The sequence below is a fragment of the Nerophis ophidion genome, linkage group LG23 (assembly GCF_033978795.1).
Source record: "Nerophis ophidion isolate RoL-2023_Sa linkage group LG23, RoL_Noph_v1.0, whole genome shotgun sequence".
Lineage (NCBI taxonomy): Eukaryota > Metazoa > Chordata > Actinopteri > Syngnathiformes > Syngnathidae > Nerophis > Nerophis ophidion.
In genome coordinates, this window is record NC_084633.1 from 22,848,233 (window position 1) to 22,854,232 (window position 6,000).

Genomic DNA, 6,000 nt, shown 5'->3' on the forward strand with positions numbered 1-6,000 from the left:
TAACAGCCAGGCACAGAGGCAGTGGTGTGGCAGACCTCATAGAAAGCACCTCAAACGATTTATATTTATTATTTAAGTTAGGACTAAAATTAAAGTTTTCGTTGTATATTAGTGCGCCCCCCTCCTTTTAAGGGGACGGGCAATATGCGCATTCGTATAGTTAGGAGGAGATGCCTCATTTATTGCAAAAAAGTTGTCTGGTTTAAGCCAGGTTTTGCTAAGACCGATGACGTTAAGATTGTTGTCTCTAATGACCTCATTAACTAATAACGTTTTGGGAGACAATGATCTGATGTCTAGAAAGCCCATATTATAGGTAGTGGGCTGTTTTAAGGAGTTGTTGATAAAATGATCCGTAGTAGCAATATTAATAATGTTGCGTTTATTATGCGCAGTGTACTTAAAATAGCTACGACCATATCTAGGAATTGATATGACGGGAATTTTCAGATTGTCTACTTGGTGCCGCGTTAAACTGAACTCATCATAATTTGCCACCTCAGTAGAACGCATTTCTAACTCTGACGTAGTCATAGCAGAAAAAACATTATGTGAGTTGTTTATTATTCTAAGAAAATTGCTATGTGCACAGGGTTTATCCAGCCTGGCGCTGGCTAATTCTAATTTAACTGACTCCATACCCAGGCTAGCAGGCTCTGCAATTGCTTGTGACCGGGCTTGCACTAGTGCAGTTAGTCAAATGTGGCTCAATGCGAAATCTATGTTCCAAGACAAGAGGATAGCGCCTTCCTCAGCAAGCCAGGTTTGCCCCAGAAAGAGGGCCAATTATCAATAAACGTAAATCCCTGTTGTCTACAGAAGCTATCCAGCCACTTGTTAAGAGAGACTAATCTGCTATATCTCTCATCATTGCCTCTCCCAGGCAGGGGGCCAGAAACAATTACTCGATGCCTGGACATCTTTCTAGCGAGATTATGTTTCTCTTTGTAATCTCTGATTGTCTCATCCTAACGTCATTGGAGCAAACGTGTATTACTATATTCGCATAACTAGTGGTGCGGTTAGCCTGCCGTACGTGTTTACTCGGCCTGTTGCGAGTCAGCTCCTTAAGATTAGCTTCAATGTCAGGTGCTCTGCCCCCGGGAATACACTTGATTGTGGCTGGTTTGCTAAGCTTTATGTTTCGGGTGATGTAGTCCCCTATGACTAAAGTGTGGTGCCCGGTAGACTGGGGTGTAGGACTAACTAAAGGGCTAAATCTATTATGCGTCTCAACCGGTACACCGTAGCTTGTAGGCCGCTTAGGGCTGCTACAAGCTGGGCTAGTTAGCTTGCTACAGCTAACGCTAGCAGATGTGTCCGCAACATCTAAAGTTACGAAATTACACTGCTCTAACTGGCGGACACGGCTCTCTAGCATAGCCAACCTATCCATGAGTAAAGTGCACGAAGCGCAGGAAGCCATACTCACAGAACTTTCTGTCGCCGAGTGGAGTGCCAGCTGTCTTCGGGAAGTGGTGGTCACGGTGGCGGGGGACTAGCTTCCTTCAGACCGGTGCTGCATTTCTCCGCTAGCTTCGTTAGCTTAGTCGCTAGCTAGCTGAGAGCGGAGTGGTGAGACAGAGATCGGGTGATTTGCAAGTTAAATTGAAATATTAAATATGTTTGAGAAGTTGTAAATAAATCTGCAAAACAGTTAAAAGCACACAGAACGATACTTAGCTTTTTTGCAACAAAAGCAGTCAGCAGGCAGCCATTCACGTTGATAAAACATTGTCCTTTACAATTATAAAAGCTTTTTTTTTCAAATCTACTACTTTGCTTGCATGTCAGCAGACTGTGGTGGATCCTGCTAAAATCCTTTGTATTGAATGAATACAGAATCGCGTTGAATCGAAAAAAATCGATATATTATCGAATCGTGACTCCAAGAATCGATATTGAATCGAATCGTGGGACACCCAAAGACTCTCAGCCCTAATATATATACATATAAATATGTAAATACATACATACATATATACATACATCCTCTCTTCTCTTAGGCGGTCCATCGTATCGAAGATGACGTAGCTTCCATTTTGTTGCTCTGGTGGGTGGCTATCGTTGCTGGCGACGATGCCACTCCATATGACTATGAAGTCCAATCCTGGAACCACACGTCCTGACACAATGGGGACATGTCAGGCCTGGATCAGGGGGCTGGGATGATTTTGGAATTGCAGGGTGGTGTCTTCGCCTCCGCTGATCCCTCCATTGTTGGTTCCGACACTCCTCCAGGAACATGACCTCGTCATGCAACAGCGAACGCCAGAGCGATCAATTAGCTGCAGCTGTCTGAAGTTGCTGGGGTTTGATGTTGCAGCTCTTCAATATCCCTTTCAGTTGGTCTTTGTACCGCAGCTTTTGTCCTCCGGGCTTTCTGCTGGCTGAAAGGAGCTCACCATAAAGCAACTGACGAGGCAATCGGTGTCCTGGCATCCGGATGGTGTGACCAACCCACCGGAGTTGTCGCTGTGCCAGGGTAGCCTCTATGCTTATGGACTCAGTGTGCTGTAAGATGTCCGTATGAGGAACTCGGTCCTGCCATGTGATGCCAAGAATGCGTTGGAGACATCTGATGTTAAATGCATCAAGGCAGCGGATGTGTCTGCGGTATATCGTCCAGGCTTCTGACCCATACAGCAGAGTTGAAAGACACACCGCCCTGTAGACTGACACTTTCGTTGAGTTCGAAGGTGGTTGTTTTCAAACACCCGAGAGCGCAGTCTTCCAAAGGCAGAGGAGGCTGAGTTGATATGAGCCTGGATGTCATCATCGATCTGGTATGTTGGTGTCAGAGTACTGCCGAGGTAGAAAAACTACTCAACGAGCTTGTGTGCCGCTGATGGTAAAGACAGTGTGTAGGGATGGGGTCCTCTCCTGGATGAGAACCTCTGTTTTCTGGGTGTTGATCACCAGACCTAGTGAGCGGTAGACTGATGATATGGTGTCTAGTGCATGCTGCATGGCATCAGGAGTGTGGGCGAGGAGTGCGTAGTCGTCTGCATATTGCAGCTTCTGGATGTTGGTGCCTGCCATCTTCGTCTTTGCCTGTAGGCGCCGGATGTTGAATAGGCTCCAAACCAGGCAAAACTCGATGGCGACACCACTATCCTTTGTGATGGACTGGCAGAGCAGGAGTGTGGCTGCCGCCAGGAAAAGATTAAAGATTGCTGGGGCCAGTACACACCCCTGCTTCTGTGTCTCTGGGAGGATGCCTTCTGTTGGAAATGTAAGGCGAAAAAGCATAATTTTCGCAAATACCTTGCCGGACACTGAGAGAAGGGAGATGCCACGAATATATCCACAAGATGATATATATATATATATATATATATATATATATATATATATATATACAAACCCATTTCCATATGAGTTGTGAAATGGTGTTAGATGTAAATATAAACAGAATACAATGATTTGCAAATCCTTTTCAAGCCATATTCAGTTGAATATGCTACAAAGACAACATATTTCATGTTCAAACTCATAAACATTTTTTTTTTGGCAAATCATTAACTTTAGAATTTGATGCTAGCAACACGTGACAAAGAAGTTGGGAAAGGTGGCAATAAATAATGATAAAGTTGAGGAATGCTCATCAAACACTTATTTGGAACATCCCACAGGTGTGCAGGCTAATTAGGAACAGGTGGGTGCCATGATTGGGTATAAAGGCAGCTTCCATGGAATGCTAAGCAATTCACAAACAAGGACGGGGTGAGGGTCACCACTTTGTAAGCAAATTGTCGAAAAGTTTTAGAACAACAATTCTCAACGAGCTATTTCAAGGAATTTAGGGATTTTACCATCTACGGTCCGTAAAATCATCAAAAAGTTCAGAGAATCTGGAAAAATCACTGCATGTAAGTGATGATATTATGGACTTTCGATTCCCTCAGGCGGTATGCACCAAAAATCGACTTCAGTGTGTAAAGGATATCACCACATGGGCTCAGGAACACTTCATAAAACCACTGTCAGTAACTACAGTTGGTCGCTACATATGTAAGTGCAAGTTAAAACTCTACTATGCAAAGCCAAACCCATTTATCAACAATATCCTGAAATGCCGCCGGCTTGGCTGGGCCCACGCTCATCTAAGATGGACTGATGCAAAGTGGAAAAGTGTTCTGTGGTCTGACGAGTCTTCAATATCGATTCTTGGGGTCACAATTTGATAATAAATCGATTTTTTTCGATTCAATGCGATTCTCGATTCAAAAACGATATTTTTCCAATTGAAACGGATTGTGTATTCATTCAATACATAGATTTCAGCAGGATCTACCCCAGTCTGCTCACATGCTGGCAGAGTAGTAGATTTTTTTTAAAGCTTTTATAATTGTAAAGGACAATGTTTTATCAACTGATTGCAATAATGTAAATGTGTTTGAGCTAGTAAAAGAACCAAAAATATGACTTATTTTATCTTTGTGAAAACATTGGACACAGTGTGTTGTCCAGCTTATGAGATGCCATGCAAGTGTAAGCCACTGTGACACTATTGTTCTTTTCTATTATTTTTATAAATGTCTAATGATAATGTCAATGTCAATGTATATGTATATGTATATATATATGTATATGTATATATATATGTATATATATATATATATATACATATATATATATGTATGTATGTATAAATGGGGGGTGGGAGGACGTTGTTTACATATTTGGTGTATAAATATTAAATGCATGTTTGGTGTATAAATATTAAATACATGTTTAGTGTATGAATATTAAATACATGTTTAGTATATAAATATTAAATACATGTTTAGTATATAAATATTAAATGCATGTTTGGTGTATAAATATTAAATACATGTTTAGTGTATGAATATTAAATACATGTTTAGTATATAAATATTAAATACATGTTTAGTATATAAATATTAAATGCATGTTTGGTGTATAAATATTAAATACATGTTTAGTGTATGAATATTAAATACATGTTTAGTATATAAATATTAAATACATGTTTAGTATATAAATATCAAATGCATGTTTGGTGTATAAATATTAAATACATGTTTGGTGTATAAATATTAAATACATGTTTAGTGTATGAATATTAAATACATGTTTACTGTGGACTTCTGCTGCAACTGCACACATAAAGAAATTCATTATTTCCAAGTGTGCCTTATTTAGAGAATAATAAATATATAAATGATAAATGGGTTGTACTTGTATAGCACTTTTCTACCTTCAAGGTACTCAAAGCGCTTTGACACTACTTCCACATTCACACACTGATGGAGGGAGCTGCCATGCAAGGCGCCAACCAGCACCCATCAGGAGCAAGGGTGAAGTGTCTTGCTCAGGACACAACGGACGTGACGAGGTTGGTATTAGGTGGGATTTGAACCAGTGACATCGGGTTGCGCACGTCCACTCTTCCACTGCGCCACGCCGTTCTTAATTAAAATATTATTTAGTGTCCCAGACTTCCAATTGGTCCTTTACATGTTTAGTGTATAAATATTTATTAAACAACTGTTCAATATAATAATAATAAATACTTGCTTAGTTTATAAATATTAAATACCTGTTTAGTCTATAAATATTAAATACATGTTTAGTGTATAAATATTAAATATATGTTTAGTATATTATTAAATATATTTTTAGTATATTATTATTAAATATATGTTCAGTGTATGAATATTAAATACATGTTTAGTGCATAAATATTAAATACCAGTTTACTGCATGTATATTAAATACATGTTTGGCATATAAATTAAGTGTATGTTTAGTGTATAATTATTTGTAACATTTATGAATATCAAATTCATGTTTAGTGTATGAATGACCAGATTTATGAAGAGGGAATGTGCGCCCTCCAGTGGACTTCTGCCGCAATTGAACACATAAACAAATGTATTATTTCCAAGTGTGCCTTATTTAGAGAATAATAAATACATGTTTACTGTATGAATGTTAAAAAATATGATTAGTAAATGAATATTAAATGTGTTT